Source organism: Cupressus sempervirens, chromosome 4, assembly GCF_028749045.1.
Source record: "Cupressus sempervirens isolate cs-2001-9-10 chromosome 4, ASM2874904v1, whole genome shotgun sequence".
Lineage (NCBI taxonomy): Eukaryota > Viridiplantae > Streptophyta > Pinopsida > Cupressales > Cupressaceae > Cupressus > Cupressus sempervirens.
Window position 1 is genome coordinate 718,130,093 of NC_143121.1, and position 18,050 is coordinate 718,148,142.

The following is an 18,050-nucleotide window of genomic DNA, read 5'->3' on the forward strand; positions in this document are numbered from 1 at the left end:
TATATATATGTGTGTGTGTGTGTGTGTGTGTGTGTGTATATATATATATATATATACACACACACACACATATATATATATATATATATATTATAACATTTATAATATTAAATCTTTATAACAAAATAATTATTATTTATTATTAATAACATATATACTTGTATATGTATATATATATATATATATATATATATATATATATATATATATATATATATATATATATATATATATATATATATATATATATATATATATATATATATATATATATATATATATATATAATAATAAACATTTAATAATAATAACATTTATAAACATTTAAAAAAAAATTGAAATGTCAAAATTGATTTCTAACCACATAACTCCCACCGAACCCATATAATTAAAAATATCACTGATGCGGTCTGCCGTACCCTGTGGTCATAAGGCATGTGGTGATAGCAGTACAAAGTACCGCCTATCATTGCAGTACCTGCGATGCAGGTACTCGGCACTCAATGCCGATGGGGCACGGGCTTTGCCCTCCCAAAACTTATTAAAAAAATTTTAATATTAAACGTTTTCCACACACGATTTGAAATTTATAAATATATAACTCCACTGCGATCTTATACAAATATATACATATATGTATATATGTATATACGTATTTGTATATATATATTAAATAGAATTTCATTAAACATTTTTCTACTGTGATATGACAACATCATTTTTAAATAAATAGATATATATATATATATATATATATATATATATATATATATATATATATATATATATATATATATATATATATATATATATATATATATATATATATATATATATATATACAAGTATTCAGATTTGTACAAATATGTATATTTTAAAATGAGGCATATACATAATCTAAAAAGGGCTTCCAATTTTAAGAACTTTCTTATAAAATATTTGTTCCCATTAATCTATCTAATAGGTTTGACTATAAATTTTAACTTAGAATTCTTCATTAAAATACAAACCCTTGTCTAATCAAATCCTCGATTCTATTACAATTCGAACCCAAACCCAATTTAAAACTAATTTCTTTTCATGAATGGAAGCTAGGGTTTTCTAATTGAGTTCTCTATTGATTTCTTCACACAAGGAGAGAATCAACATGAAAATCTAAATTAAACATTCATCACAAGAATTATCCAAGCAGTCATCTAGCAGACACGATAAAGACAAGAAGAGAAAGCGTGTAAAAAGAGAATATACAAAAATCATGAGTGCACCTAGATACTGATGCTAATTCTCTTCTCCTTAGAATCCACAGAGCAAGCTCCTTCCTTCTCCCACGTTTCCAGTCCTCCAACCATGCTCTAAACGCTCTCCCTAAGCTTCTAAGAGTGCCTCCTTATAAAGAACTCTCAGGAAGCACCTAGAATGTCTCTAGAAACAACTAGAAGGTGTTGACAACTAAGCACGAGCTTTTTCCAACCTTCTAGATGAGTCATAAGGTTGTTGACACCATGTGCTTAATTTGTGCGCTAACCCCTATGTTGTTGACAACACGTGCATAATTAGAGTGCAAACTCCTGTGTTGTCTACATGACAACTCTCAAGAATTCGCAAAATCCTAAATATTAAAATAATGCACATTAATTTATTTAATATTCACTTTACTCTTTTCAATTTAATTTATTAATTTTTAAATATTATGCACTCACTTTAATAACTCCACTTGTTTTACCTTAATATATTTATATTTTAATCACATGCACAAATCATGCAACCTATAATCTTTTAATAATTTTAATATCTTTTCCACTTTTAAATTCATTTTCGATATTTAATTGATAAAATATTTATTAAGTTAAATAAATATTATCACATTCCAACTTTAAAATTATAACTTTTATCTCCAAATTAATTCTTTTTATTTAATTAATTTCCTAATTAATTAAATAAAATAAATATTAAAATACCATATTAATTTTCCATTAAATTAAACCATTAATTAAATCTTTTAATTAGGGTTAATTAATATAAAATACACCAAAGACTCATTAAATAAAATACAAAAAACCCACTATAGCAAAACACATACAAAATCAGACCAAAAGGGTTAATATCATGAATTACATCATCTGACGCATTCAGAGGGTACTCAACTCAGATACTTGTCCTAATTTCCAATTAAGACAAATGGCTTAAAGGGTTGGGATTTGGACTTGAGAATTTATCTCCCCTCTCTTACCATTGAGATAATGCGATAGGGTATGCTCATCCTGGCAATTCAAGGAAGTCGATACCCGGTACCTGCAACCTGCATAAAAACCATGAATGTACAAGCACAATATATAATAAACTAAATAGGCAATGGCAGGGAGCGGTGCACCATGTAGATCCCGACTAGTAGGTGACTACGACTCCCTTCCTTAACCACATTAGAAATGACATCCAAGAACAAACACACACACCATACACATGCAAGTATGGGGTAAGTATCCATAAGAAAACACATGTGATAATAAACCATCTAACTAATCAATAACTAAAAATAATGTAATAATCATCATGCATACATGAAATCTAGAGTCTAAGTAATCTCATCACATATCAACTGAATCCATAGCACAATATCTTATAGTCTCAAAACAATGCTGCTAACCATCAACATAAAACTAGTCTAATAGAGTTTGACAATGATAGCAAAAATGTGAACTAGGGGCATGCACTACACTACAAAAGTGTTTTCCAATGGAGATACCAAAGAGTTTGATGTAGCAATAGTATATTTTATGGAGAAGAATAGAGCTCAAGCAAAAGAGATCAGAACTCTCAAGATTGAGCAAGAATCACAAGCCATGATGCTTTATGAGATAACTGAATAGAAGAAAAGAGTTATTGAAGATAAGGCTATGATTGAAGATGACAAGAGAAACCTTGCCAATAGATTGGAAGAGAAGTCAATAGAGCTTGCAAAACTTTCCAACATGTAGCTAGACACCCCAAGGCAAATGATGAATACACATCATGAGTTGAATGTCACGGACATTGAGATCTCCACACTAAAAATGCAAAATGAACAACTGCAGAATGACTTGAGAAGAGAGAAGGAGATTGTAGAGAGCTTCAAAAAATCTAGTGAAGCCATTAAGCACTTTGAATAGTTGCTGAAATCACCAAGATCCAGTAATAAAACTTCAGGACTAGGTTACACCAACACTAAAGAAGGAGAGTTAGCAAATACTGTAGAAGAAAGAAGTGACAAAGGTAAGAACACTAAACCCACTTGTCATTTCTATGGTAAAAAGGGACACACCTCTAATGTATGCAGGAATAAGAAGGCCAATCAGCATGACAAACCTAAGAACAAGGGTCACTGTCACAAATGCAATAAGTAATGACACCAGGCATAAGACTGCAGGACCAAAACTACAAGGACACCAAAATTTGATGGTCACTATTACAATTGCAAGAAGTATGGTCATAGAGCTTTTGAGTGAAGATCAAAGCCTATGTGGACATCAAACTAATCAAAAAAGACCAAAAGCCATGGACATCACTACAATTGGGACTACAATACTAGGTAGAGCTATCACTACTGTCAGGAATATGGAAACATTCCTGAGGATTGCATTAGAACACATTTCAGTGGCAATTACAATAGGTGGTTCAGTCAAAACACATGCTTCAGTTGTCTAAAGATAGGACACATCAGTAAGTTTTTCCCATCCAAGTCCAAGGCACCCAACTCTAAGTTCAACAAATGAAAAGAAAAACTTGATGTTGAACACATCAGAGGAGAGATGAATAGAACATGGAAGAGAAGAGATGGAGGTAGCACATCCAATGGAGGGATCACTTCACCCAAAAGGTCAAGTGGTCACACTTCATCTAACTAAGAAAAAGAAGGTATGTGGGACTAATATACAAAGCTTTATCATACATCAGTTCCAAGACAAAAAAGTATTGAAAATAAGAGATCAACATGAATAGAGATGCAAAGTTAAAACTTCAAGTTTTCACAAGTGTTGCCGAGTTACCTTCAGATGCCAAGTTGTTTGCTAAAGTTAGTTGCAGCCAAGTTGGTAGTGGAAGCTGAGCGAAAGGAAAATTCTAGTTAAAGTCAAGTGAGGGAAACTTTAGTGGATGTTGAGTTGAAAGACAATGGAAGCCAAGTAATGCAAAAATGCTTAAGAAGCTAAGTGAATAGTTGTAAATGCACTAAGCATTAAATGTTAAAAAAATATGGGTATATGATCACGTTCTAAACCATTTTTCTTCATTGCGATCAAAGAGAAAAGACAAAGAAGAGAGAAAAATGATTTCCAAGTAGAGAATCCAGCATTTGAGTCAATTTCAATAGTGATATAGCACAATTTGATCGATTCCAAGGTATTTATACTAGTGCCAAGTTATGCAGTTTCAAGTTTTCTTCGTATTTAAACCCTAGAATGAAGAAATGGCCTCTAGTTCTAGGAAACCTTAGCAGAAAGACTTGTTTAAGGTTCAACTAGTGTCAAACCAAGTTAAGCAACCAGATTTTTGGCCTATCCCCAAAGTTGCTTATAAAAATGACCCAGTCAGTGCCCTATCTGTCATTCTTCCTAAGGTAGTTATGGTCCAAGATGTTAGAAGATGTTATAACTGCAAGATAGGTGCTATTGGAGACATGGAGATAAGGGAAGCTTATGATAGGTTGTGTGAAAATTAAGTCTTGAAAGAAGAGTACAAAATTGTTGAAATGAAGGGTTTGACCCGTGCTCTTGAAGTTCCCACTATTTTCAAAATTGAATGGATCAAGATAGTGTTGAGTAGAATTCATGATGGAAGTTTATGGTTGGAAGATGGCCCAATCAAAATATCAAAGAGGATAGTTCATAGAGTAATAGGGTATCCAACCCTAGATCATCCTAAGACCCTCAGGAGTGACTCTAAAGAAGTCATTAAAAAAAATATAGGAGCCAAATGGAACAAAAGAGGCATGAACATAGATAGCATTCAAGATCCTCTTGTTGACTTTGCTATGAGATTCATTTCTCATAAATTTTACCAATCAAGCAGACTAAATAGTGTACCATGCATCACAGTAGATTTTGGCTACAAATTAGTCAAGAAGGATCACACTTATGATCTTGTGAAATTGTAATTGCAGCAAATCAATGTAAACTTAGGAGACATAAGGAGAAGTAAGGGAGCACAATGTAAATTTGGTGCAATTTTGGTTTGTATGTTTTTCTATGTATAGAACAAATTTCCATCCGTTGGCAAAGTGAGTTGGAAAACAAATAGGTCAATGGTTGCCCAAGTAAATGAATATATTGAACAAATGGGAGCCAATTTTGAGGCACTTATGACAAATTACTTTGAAGATTTCGAGAAAACCATAAAGCAGAGACTATGAATACCTGTTTCATTAGTTGAAAATCATGTAAATGACATTTGTTTTCTTGTTGATATAAATTACACTTACATTTAGGCTACCATACTAAGGGTTAGATGGCTAAGACCCCTTGGTCATGAAATAAACATTGATGAGGCATCTACAGCAATTATAGCATTGGTTGCAGAAGCTATTGACAAGAGTGCCCCAAATTTTGGCACATATGATGTGGTAAGATCAAAGGTGGATATGGAGTTAAAGACTGCTTCCACCATTAAGAACGATAGAATGGTGAAGAAGCTTAAAGCTAGATTCAAAGAAGGGGCAACTGAGGCTGAGGAAGTAATGCAGGATTATCCTAGGTTGCCTTGTTATCCTGCTCATTTTTTTCACCTAGTAGTTCCTTCATGTGCCTACCAGTCCTTCATGTGCCTAGAAATTCCTTCATGTGCCTAGCAGTCCATCATGTGCCTAGCAATTCTTTCATGTGCCTAGCAATCCTATTTTCTTTATGTGCATAGTAACCTTGTTTTCTTCATGTGCCTAGTAACCATGTTTTCCTTTATGTGCCAAGTTATTGTAGCATTCCTTCATGTGCCGAGTTACCTAGTGTATGCCGAGTGATTCTTCATGTGTCGAGTTACTCAGTGTATGCCGAGTGTTTCTTCATGTGCTGAGTTACTTAGTCTATGCTGAGTGTTTCTTCATGTGTTGAGTTACCCAGTGTATGTTGAGTGTTTCTTCATATGTCGAGTTACTCAGTGCATGCCGAGTGTTTCTTCATGTGTTGAGTTACCCAATGTATGCCGAGTGTCAGTATTTTGACATGATTTTGTGAGCCAACTTGCGAGATTTATTTCATTTGCAACATTTATGTTAAGATATTTTCTTGGGATGAGTCTAGACTATTGTTGGGTCAGCCTTCCTCTTATGTAATGATTATAGAATGATCTATAAGCCATTTTGGCAAGTATAAATAGAATGTTCAGGCTTAGAATAAGAAAAATTTTTAGAGAGAGAAGATTACGGAGCAGAACTAAAAGTGTAAATTTGTAGTTTGATCTTGGAATTTGAATGTATTTGTAATTGGCCGTAACCCAGAAGGCCTTATAGCTGGGCATGTATGAAGATATTTTGATGAATCAATAGAAGTATTTACTCTTCTTCCTCCTGTGGTTGTTTTTCTTTGTGTTCATTTCCATTGTGTTAACTCTTGCAGGGTGGTTTGGATAGCTAGGTGAGCCTTTGGCCCTAGTTATTCGTCCTCTTGCCTGCATCAATTGATATCAGAGCTTGAGGTTCCTCCTTGTGGAGATTGGATTGTGTAGAACCCTAATTTAGATTTGGTTGTAGGGTGGCAGATCTATAGATTTGACCTATAACTTGCAGAGGGTTACGATCTTGCAGGAACCTAATTTGTAAAGATGGTTCATGGTAGAGGAAATAATGTTAATAATGTTATATTGGATTAGTTGAGACAAATTACAGCAAGATTAGATGTTGTGGAGATAGCCCAGAGGAGGGAGCACATCTTGATGATGTAAGTGATGATGAAGCAGTAGCACCAAACCATAATCCAGAACTTGAAGAAGATCAAGATGAGGAAAGATTGTTGAGAGTATTATCTAGAGGGAATTCAAAGCCTGTTGTAGAAGTTAATCCTTATGATAGAAAATTGGACACTGATGTTGTGCTGGATTGGATCTCTAATATGGAGAAGTTCTTTGAGTATGAAAACACTCCTGATAGTAGAAAGGTGAAGATTGCAGTCACTAGGCTAAAAGGTCATGCATCTCTATGGTGGGAGCACTTGCAAACTGATAGAAAAAGGAGAGGAAAGGAGAAGATCAAAACTTGGCCAAAGATGGTGAACAAGGTAAAGAAAAAATTCCTTCTTGTTAATTACCAAGTTAGTTTGTTGAGAAAGATGCAAAATTTGAAGCAAAAAGACATGACTTTGAAAGAATATACTGAGGAATTCTATAGATTAGACATCAGATCTAGACATGTGGATGATGATGTTGAGAAAATTGCAAGGTACATTAATGGATTGAGATCTGGAATACAAGATGAAATAAGTTTTGTGAAGTTGGAAAGTGTAGAAGAAGCATATCAATATGCCTTGAAAGCTAAGGAGATCTTGACAAAGAAGCATGAACAAAGACAGAGAGGTAGAGGTGGTAGATTCTAGAGAGGAAGAGGTAGATCTTATGGAGAAAGTGGTAGATCTGATAGTTCTATGCAAGATAAAGGCAAATCTAAATGGAAGAATGATGACAAAGGCAAGACTAAATGGAAAAGTGGTAATTCTTACTAAGGAGGCACTAATTCTTACCGAGGAAGAGGTAATTCTTATTCTAGAGGTGGATTTCATGGTAATTGTTTTAGATGTGGCAAAGTAGGGCATAGATCCTTTGAATGTAGATCTTTTGAAGGTGGGAAGAATAATAGAAATGCTATGATTCAAGAAGACATTGAGAGTTCACCAAGTGGACCTGAGGCTTGAGAAAATTTGATGGTGACAAGAACCTTATGTAATAAGGGAGGTGATGAGGAACCTATTTTAAGGAGAAGTCTTTTCAAGACAAGATGTAAGATGGCTAGAAAATGTTGCAAAGTGATCATTGATAGTGGAAGTTCTACAAATCTAGCATCAAAAGAGCTCGTTACAAAGTTGCAGTTGTAGAGGCTGAAACATCCCAAACCTTATCATGTTTCATGGATCAAAGATGAGCATAAGATATTGGTAAGTAAGCAGTGCCTTGTGAAATTCAAGATTGGACATTATGTTGATGAATTTTTGTGTGATATTATGACCATGGATTGTTGTCATATTTTGTTGGGTAGACCTTGGCAATATGATAGATATGTTGTACATGATGGAAGATTGAATCAATATAATCTTTGGGTAAATGGGAAGAAACAAACATTTTTGCCTTTGATCAAAAGTCCAGATGAGGTTAATTGTAGTACTATAAAAATTTGCATGGTTAATGGGAAACAATTTGAAAATAAAATGAAAAAGAATCAAGTTTGTTTTGCTATAATTCCAAGAAAATTGAGTTTTGTCAATGGAGATTGAGTGCAAGAAAATATTGTTAACCGAGTGCTAGTCAGTGGTGACCGAATGACAAATGGTAGTATTGACTGAGTACTAGAAGAAATTGTAAAGTTTTTGAATAAGTATAAAGAAATTATTGCTAATGATATTCTTGATGGTTTACCTCTAGTAAGAAGTATAAGTCATTGTATGGATCTGATTCCTGGAGCTAGTTTGCCAAACAGAGCACCATATAGATTGACACTTGCAAAGAATGAAGAACTTAATAGACAAGTGCATGAGTTGTTGTAGAAAGGTTTGATTAGAGAAAGTTTTAGTCCATGTGTTGTACCTACTGTATTAGCACCTAAAAAGAATGGAGAATGGTGAATGTGTACTAATTCTAGAGCCATTAACAACGTAACAGTGAAATATAGGTTTCCTATGCTGAGGATGGATGACATAATGGATTGTTTGAGTGGAGCAAAGTATTTTACCAAGATTGATTTGAAGAGTGGCTATCATCAGATCAGAATTAGAGAAGGTGATGAATGGAAGACTACTTTCAAGACAAAAGATGGTTTGTATGAATGGTTGGTTATACCTTTTGGTTTGACTAATGCACCTAGTACTTTCATGAGGTTGATGAATGAAGTTTTGAAAAGATTCTTGGGTAAATTTGTGATTGTTTACTTGGATGATATTCTGATATTCAACAAGACTAAGGAAGAATATCTTGAGCATATTAGACAAGTATTGCAGAGGTTGAAAAATAAAAAGTTGTTGATTAATCTGAAAAAGTGTTCTTTTATGCAAGAGGAGATTATGTATTTGAGATTTTTGATTTTAGCTGATGGTTTGAAGATGGATCCTAAGAAGGTTAAAGCAATTTTGGAATGGACTACACCTAAGAATGTGGGCAAGGTAAGATCATTTCATGGTTTGGCTAGCTTTTACAGAAAGTTTATAAAGAATTTCAGTGCTGTTTGTAATGCTATGACTAAAACAATGAGGGGAGATAAAAAGGAATTCAAGTGGACACATGGAGCTGATAAGATTTTTGAGACTTTGAAACAAAAGGTTGTTGAATTACTTGTATTGGCTTTACCTAATTTCAGAAAAGTATTTCAAGTTGAATGTGATGCAAGTGGTAATGCAATAGGAGCTGTATTAAGTCAAGAAGGTAAGCTTGTTGCTTTCTTTAGTGAAAAGTTGAATGATGCTAAAGGCAAATATTATGTGTATGATCAAGAATTGTATGCCATTGTTCAAGAATTGAAGAAATGGAGACATTATTTGATGCCTAAGGAGTTTGTGTTCTATAGTGATCATAAAGATTTACAATAGTTGGGAAGTCAAAATTAATTGTGTCAAAGACATATGAAGTGGGTTGAGTATTTGTAGAGTTTTACATTTGTGATCAAGCACAAGAGTGTAGTTACTAATAAAGTTGTTGATGTGTTGAGTAGAAGACATTCTTTGTTGATTGAAATGAAGGTTGAAGTTCTTGGTTTTGATGAAATGAAAGAATTGTATGATGTTGATCCTGATTTTTCTAAGGTATGGAGAGAGTGCAGAGCACCAAATCTGATAGATCACATAAGTAAGTATGATGATTATTTCATTCAAGAAGGTATGTTGTTCAAAGGTATCTAGTTGTGTATTCCTGGAAGTCCTATGAGGTTGAATTTGATTAAGGAAAAGCATAGTGGTGGATTAGCTAGACATTTTGGAATTGATAAGACATTGAGTTTGCTGAAAGAGAAATATTATTGGCCACAAATGTATAAGGATGTTCAAAAATTTGTAAAAATTTGTGGATTTTTTCAAGTTGCAAAGGGAATGAGTCAAAATACTAGTTTGTATACACCTATTACTGTTCCTGAGAAACCTTGGACTGACATTATTATGGATTTTATTCTTGGATTGCCTAAAACAGTGAAAAGGTATGATTCCATAATTTTTGTAGTGGACAGATTTTCTAAGATGGCTCATTTTATACCATGTAAGAAGACGTTAGATGCTAAGCATGTTGCTAAACTTTTCTTTAAAGAGATTGTGAGATTGCATGGATTACCAAGAAGCATTATTTTAGATAGAGACAATAAGTTTATCGCTTATTTTTGGAAGACTTTGTGGAAGAAGATGAGTGCTGAATTGAAGTTTAGTTGTACATTCCATCTACAAATAGATGGAAAGACAAAGGTTGTGAATAGAAGCTTAGGTAATTTGCTGAGACGTTTAGTTGGGAATAAGCCAAGTAATTGGGAGATGGTATTGGCATAAGCTGCATTTGCATATAATAATTCTGTGAATAGGAGTATAGGGAAGACACCTTTTGAGATTGTTACTAGAATGCATCCTAGAGGTATATCATATTTGAGAGATGTCACTAGTGAAGAAAAGAGAAGCGTTGTAGGAGAAGAATTTGCTAATTTCATGGAATCTATGCATAAGGAAGTGAAGTTGAGGCTGGAACAAAGTAATAAGAAGTATAAAGAGAATGCTGATCAGTCTAGAAGACACCATGATTTTTAAGTTGGTGATGAGGTGATGGTTCATTTGAACAAAGGAAGATTCCCAGTTGGAACATATAGCAAGCTGAAGATGAAGAAATTTGGACCTTGTAAGATCCTGAAGAAGTTTGACAGTGGTAATGCTTATGAAGTTGAGTTACCTGATGACATGGATATATCTCCTATATTTAATATTGCTGATTTGTATAAGTATCAAGAGTCAAAGGATGAAGTTGTTATACCAGATGATTATCCTAAGAAACAAATTGAGGAAGTTGAATAGATATTGGATTATAGAGTTGGCAAGAGTACAAGAGGAAAAGATTACTATGAATATTTGGTGAAGTGGAAGAACAAACCTATTGAGGATGCTTCATGGATTTCTCATTTTGAGTTGGATTTAGCTTAGGTTGGGACATCTCAATGATTCAGGAGAATCATTTCTTTCAACCTTGGTTGTTTGATGTAGGAGCATCCTGGGTTGCCTTGTTATCCTGCTCATTTTGTTCACCTAGTAGTTCCTTCATGTGCCTAGCAGTCCTTCATGTGCCTAGCAGTTCTTCATGTGCCTAGAGATTCCTTCATGTGCCTAGCAATCCTATTTTTTTCATGTGCCTAGTAACCCTATTTTCTTCATGTGCGTAGTAACCCTATTTTCCTTCATGTGTTGAGTTACCCAGTGTATGCCGAGTGATTCTTCATGTTCTGAGTTACTCAGTGTATGTCGAGTGTTTCTTTATGTGCTAAGTTACTCAATGTATGCTGAGTGTTTCTTCAAGTGCCAAGTTACCTTGTGTATGTTGAGTGTTTCTTCATGTGTCAAGTTACTCAGTGCATGTCGAGTGTTTCTTCATGTGTTGAGTTACCCAGTGTATGCCAAGTGTTAATATTTGGACATGATTTTGTGAGCTGACTTGCATGATTTATTTCATTTGCAACATTTATGTTAAGAACTTTTCTTGGGATGAGTCCAGACCATTGTTGGGTCAGCCTTCCTCTTATGTAATGATTCTAGAATGATCTGTAAACCATTTTGGCAAGTATAAATAGAATGTTCAGGCTTAGAATTAGAAAAAAATTTAGAGAAAGCAGATTAGGGAGCAGAACTAAAAGTGCAAATTTGTAGTTGGATCTTGGAATGTGAATGTATTTGTAATTGGCCATAACCTAGAAGGCCTTACAGCTAGGCATGTATGAAGATATTTTTATGAATCAATAGAAGTATTCACTCTTCTTTCTCTTTTGGTTGTTGTTCTTTGTGTTTGTCTCTGTTGTGTTAACTCTTGCAGGGTCGTTTGGATAGCTAGGTGAGCCTTTGGCCCTAGTTATTCACCCTCTTGCCTGTGTCAGGAAGAAGATGAAGAGGCAAATGATGATGAAGATGAACAAGGGTAGGAACCATTAGGTTTAACCCAAGGAATGGGTGAAGATGTTGAAGAAGAAGGTGTTGAGCAGGAAGCACCAAAAGTAGAACCCAAGAAGAAGAAAGCAGAGAAACAACCTATTCCATAGCCCAAAGGCAAGAAGAAAGCTACCAAGCCAAGCCCAACAAAACCTACCACTAGGGCAGATACAAGGGCATCAAAAAAAGTGGTAAAAGAACAAGAGAAGAAAAAAGCCACATAGCAAGGAGGGCAAACTGAGAAAAAGAGAAGAAAATATGTGGCACCCCCAGAGTCAGATGAAGAAAGGATAGAATCTGACAATGAACAATTCAGAGTGGTAAGTCACACCACTAAATCTAACATTGAAAATATTTGTAATAACATTAGGGATAATGTAGATTTAACTGGATTGAAAAACATTGATTTCAATAAGCTGACTAGAGAAGAGCATAACATAGCAGAAGAATCAATCTACACTATGATGGCCAAGTTCAAGACTACTCCACTTGAACTGGATAACTCTATGCCTAAGGAGCTAAGCTCAATAGTTGAAAATAAATGGCATTTTTGCTTAAATATGGAGAAGGAAATAAGGGAGTCAACATTGGCTCATGTAATGCTTGACCTAACTAAAGGTCAAATAAGAAAGGCTAATAAGAAACATGGGAGCAAATTTGCACCCAAATACAGAGCCTTTAGTATTTTGCAAAATAAAATAGAAGATGTTGTAAAGAAATCCACTCTCATGTGGATAGTTATATATGGTCTCAAAATAATAAAGTAAGGACAGGAAGATCCCTTTGAGGGAAGAAATGATGGTGAAGAAGAAGAGGAAAATGAAAAGGAGGAAGAGGGAGAGAAAGAAAAAGAAGAAATAGTGGAGAAGGAGACACAGAAGGCTGATGAGGTAATAGTTGAGAAGCAACAACAAGAACAGAATGTCCAAGACACACAATTGCCACCACCTAGTCCTCCACATGCAACACCTACACCTACAGAGTCTTTAATTGTAAAAGATGTTCCTGATACCTCATGTAAGAACACTAATCCATTGACTATAGTGGATCTCAGAAAGATCCTTCACCAAAAAACTCTACAATCACAACTATGTACAAACCCTATTTTCGTGAGTGTAAAGGAACTATAGAAGACAGTAGCTGATATTACTAAGGAGAAGGTGAATACACAAGAATCACCTTCACAAACTCGTACAGCTACAAGTGGACAACCACAAGAGCAACAAGCATGAGATGTAATTGCTAAGGTTGATTCCATAGTGATAGTATCTTCAACTACCGAGGAGCAAGATAAGGAGAAAATAGGACAAAAAGATACCTCTACTCCTACAGCACAAAGTCAAGGTGTGCCTCCTCTAATCACCATAATTGATCAAGGTAGAAGTGAAGAAGACAAGGAAGAGGAGAAAATCCCTACAGAGAAAGAAAAAGAGGTGATACAAACTCTAATTAATTTGCCTACTACGGGGACACCTACTAAGCAGTCGAGCCTTAATGCAATACCATTACAAATATTAGCACTAGGATCGAGCTCTACAAAGGTTGCAAGGGTACTTCATTATGGAGACCCTGCACTTGATGAGGAAATAGTCATACCAAGTTATGACTCCAAGATAATGAACTTAGCATAGATAAATGAGATGCAAGAGGTATTGGCAAAGAAGAAGAAGTAGGAGATACTCAAGAATGAGTATAGGCAGAGACAAGCATTAGTAGAAATAAAAGACATCTATCTTGATGATTTCAGCCTACTAGTACTTGATGAAACAAAGCCCATTATGGAGGATCTATCCATCATAGTGGACCAAGTACAAAACAAAGACCTTGATACTAATGTCAAATTACTTGAATGGTCTGAGAAGAAATTTCAGATGAAGGTGAATGAGAAGGTATCTAGTGAGATAGCACTAACACAAGTTGAACTAGCTAAGAAGGTTGAGAAGGTTAAAATGGTACTTGAGAATATATTCTCATAGTACTCCAAACTGTGTGATTTCTCATACTTCACACAAGCGTGAAGCTAGAGAATATTGAGCTTGGAAAGGAACCTCAAGGTATCAAGCACATAGCTACCAAAGGATCCAGCTCAAAGTGAGAAGCATTTTTCCATATCGCTTCACACTCGAAAGGAGTTAGCTATATTAATAGAAGATGAGGCTAATATTAAGGCCAAATTGATATAGATTCAGTCTGCAATCACCCCACACATGGAAGTATTACATAAAGAGATGGCCTATGTAGAAAATGTTTTGAAGAAAGATCCAAATCTTTCTACATCAGAAGGCCTAATACACCTTGTAGTAGAGATAGCCATCTAGCTCAAAACATTGGAAATTGCATTGGAATATTGGGATGCTTCTCTGAAGATAATACTCGAGGTAAATAAAACCTTTTTGCCTAAATATTCCATTCATTCTTAGGACCCTTTGACATAAGTTTCAAAAAAGGGGAAGATAATATCTTATGTAGATAAAGGGGGAGAAATAAAGAATGGGGGAGATATAATAAATGAAGGAGATAATACCCAAAGAGGGAGATAATACAATTTTGAGTTTTGAATGCCAAAAGGATAAAAAAATTGCAAGGAAGATGTGTGAAATGGGGAGTACAGAGTAGAAACAAAGTAGACAAGGCAAAGATTATCAAAAACATCAGCATGAGAAAAATCCAGCTTAAGGAATTTTAGATAAAGAAATGGCACATTAGCTCAAGGGGAGTTACAATTTTTTGAGGTATATAGTCTTTTATTAAATTTTGAACAAGTTTTTGAAGTTTTGTACATATGCCAAATAGGATGTATATTATACTCATGGAGATTAGATTCATAATGCTTAGTTAAGTGTTTTTGACACTCATGTCAAAGGGGGAGATTGTTGGTCTTAGATTGGTTTTGACAATTGAGTGTCAACACACTTAACCAATTTCAAGATTGATGCCGAGTACACTATACATGTTGAGCTACAGTATGTGTCGAGCCAGAAATCCAATATGTGTTGAGTGAACTTTAGGTGCTGAGTAAGTATCAAGTGTCGAGTGATAAGTGATGTCGAGTCACTATAGATGCCAAGTCACTATAGGTGTCGAGCAAGACAGAGTTACTATAAGAGCCGAGTGAGAGAAAAATCCTATATGTGTCAAGCATCAACAAGTGTCAAGCATCAACAATAAGTGTTGAGTAACACAGAATTAGCATATGAGTTTGTGCCTTCAAAAACTTAGATGTAAACCATTTTTTAGCTGACTTAGGATTAATCTTAAAGATAAGATCAAATATTTTTCCTTCCCTATGTAATCCGCATTCAACAAATCAAGAAAATTGAGAAAGCATGCAACCAATAAGAAAAGTGTAAATATTTGAGCGGGAAAAGAAGATCGTGGATTCATACCTAACCCTAAGTCTTTGAAGCCTTCATAAGGAGGTTGATACCCCATAATTCAGAGATGATGAAGAGAGTGAATTGCATGGAATGCATGAGATAATGTTAGCAGGGGTGTAAAGACTTAGAAGTTGAACAACATTGTAGAATTTAGTTGGTCAGAATAGAGCATTAGATTTTCACACAGAGATCAGATCAGGAAGGATCAGAATAGAGTGAGTAGAATGAGGATTTGGAATCAACAATTCAAGATTGTAAGTCATCAGGTCAATACATTCTAATACTCTCTAGCAATTGTATTGGGAATGAAAATCCTATTGACATAGGTTGGTTTAGCAGCCATGTTGTAAGCCTTTAACAAGGTGATAAATCCTTTAATAGGGTAACATTCCAAATGAGTGTTTGTAAATCTTTTAGATAGGTCACTTTTAATAGAGTTTAAAGCCTTTAACAAGGTAGGCCTCTCACAGGGCAGACCATTGGAAGTGGTCAAACTTATATTGCTACAGTGATAATTTGTGGGTGTCATTCCCACCCCAGTTTTACTTTCTCATTCTGGAGGGTTTCTAGGTGACCAAAATCTTGTGTTATGCATTTTCATGCATGTCTTTACTTTATGTTTCTTTGATATGTTTACATGCATGTAATTAATTTCAGCTAAAAAAATTTGTGGTTAAAGTGTGTTACTTTTGACTCACCCCCCCCCCTCTCAGAAGTAATCTTCCTATTTGTATATTCCAATAGAACCGTTTACATTTATGGAAAGCTCTCAAAGTGCTCTATAGCCCTATGGACTAGCTTTTCTCGTCCCCCATTTTTTGGGCTCGAACAAGGCCATTTAGTGCCTCAAATCTTAATTTGGAGCCCTCTTAGGAGGTCTCCAGAAAACTTAAAACTACAATAACTTTCTAACCGTAAAGCCTTTTGACCTGATTCTTTTTCTAGAGTGCTTTAAATTACAAGTGTAATCATCCCTCCAAATTACACTCTCTAACTCATCATAATTATGGATTACTTACAAAATAACCCATTTTCTACATTGGCACGTATCCCAACATGCTCAAAAACTCTAATCCACAAAACTAATAGTGGAATTGTGAGAGTTGGAACCTTTATTTGACCCAAATGGGTATCTAGAAATGAAAACACATTAAACAGAAACTATCTCTAAGCATTTTTTTTTGGTGATACAGGATTGCCCTTACACAACTAGATGCTCCTGCATCAAATACAGTCCCCAGCAGAGTTGCCATTTTGTTGGTGTTTTGAAACAAAGATGGTTTCAAATTACCCCGATGAGAACAAGATACATCTAGGGGAAGCTAACTCCCATCTTCAACATATCATTTTAGATATCAGGCCAACTATAAGGCTAGACCCTTCTTCTACTTCAGGCTCTACAAAACCTAGGTGGGTGGACCTCAGACTCAATTTATATGGTACAAATGCTAAACATATTCTTGAATCTATTACTAGCAGATTTAACCCTTATTTTTCCTAATGACTCATGCAATAACATATATCTACAATAGCTAAATGCAAGACAATGCAATTCATAAGTTGAGTGAGGGTTAGACATTGAATAACTTTCAACATAAAGGAAAAGATGATTTAATATGTTGATAAAAACAAGACCTAGATATGAGCAACAAACCTAAATGATCCTGCAACTAATTAGTGCCTTATCTATTAGGCAATTACATGAATTACAACCATACATCTTATGGAAATCTTTGACATAACTCCTACAACAAGACCCCTGATCTATCTTTCTCCTTGTGAATAGACATCTACATCAAAATGAATCTCATACTCGAACTATCCCATCATGAATTTTGCAACCCTATTATAAATATGAAGCAATTACATGGCCCTTTGTTCCACAAGAAAAATACTTCAACCACATACATTTTTAAACAAAATGCAACCTAGTTTATGCAATTGGTTCACAAATTAGAAGAAATTAGAAACCCATGAATAGGAGACAAGATTCAAAATGAATGTAAACCCTTTGCTATGTTTTATTCATTTTCCTTGAAAAAAAATACATGAAAGATGTACAAAAATAACTCACAAATCACCTAACAAATGAGAAGTGTCTGTATAAAACTTAATGTTGCTTTTAAGAGAAATTGCTAAAGAATGATGGTATTATAGTCATGAAAACATCTCAAGAACTAGAACCAATTGGTTTCACAGTGAAATACTAGAACCCCTACAAAGAATGAGAAATAAAATGATATAGAGGAGAGTGAATTCCCAGATTTTTTGTGCATCTGACATGTGTCCACTTGGAAAACATCTCCTAGAAGTTAAAAGCATCTCTCTAATCTCTCTCTATAACTACATATCA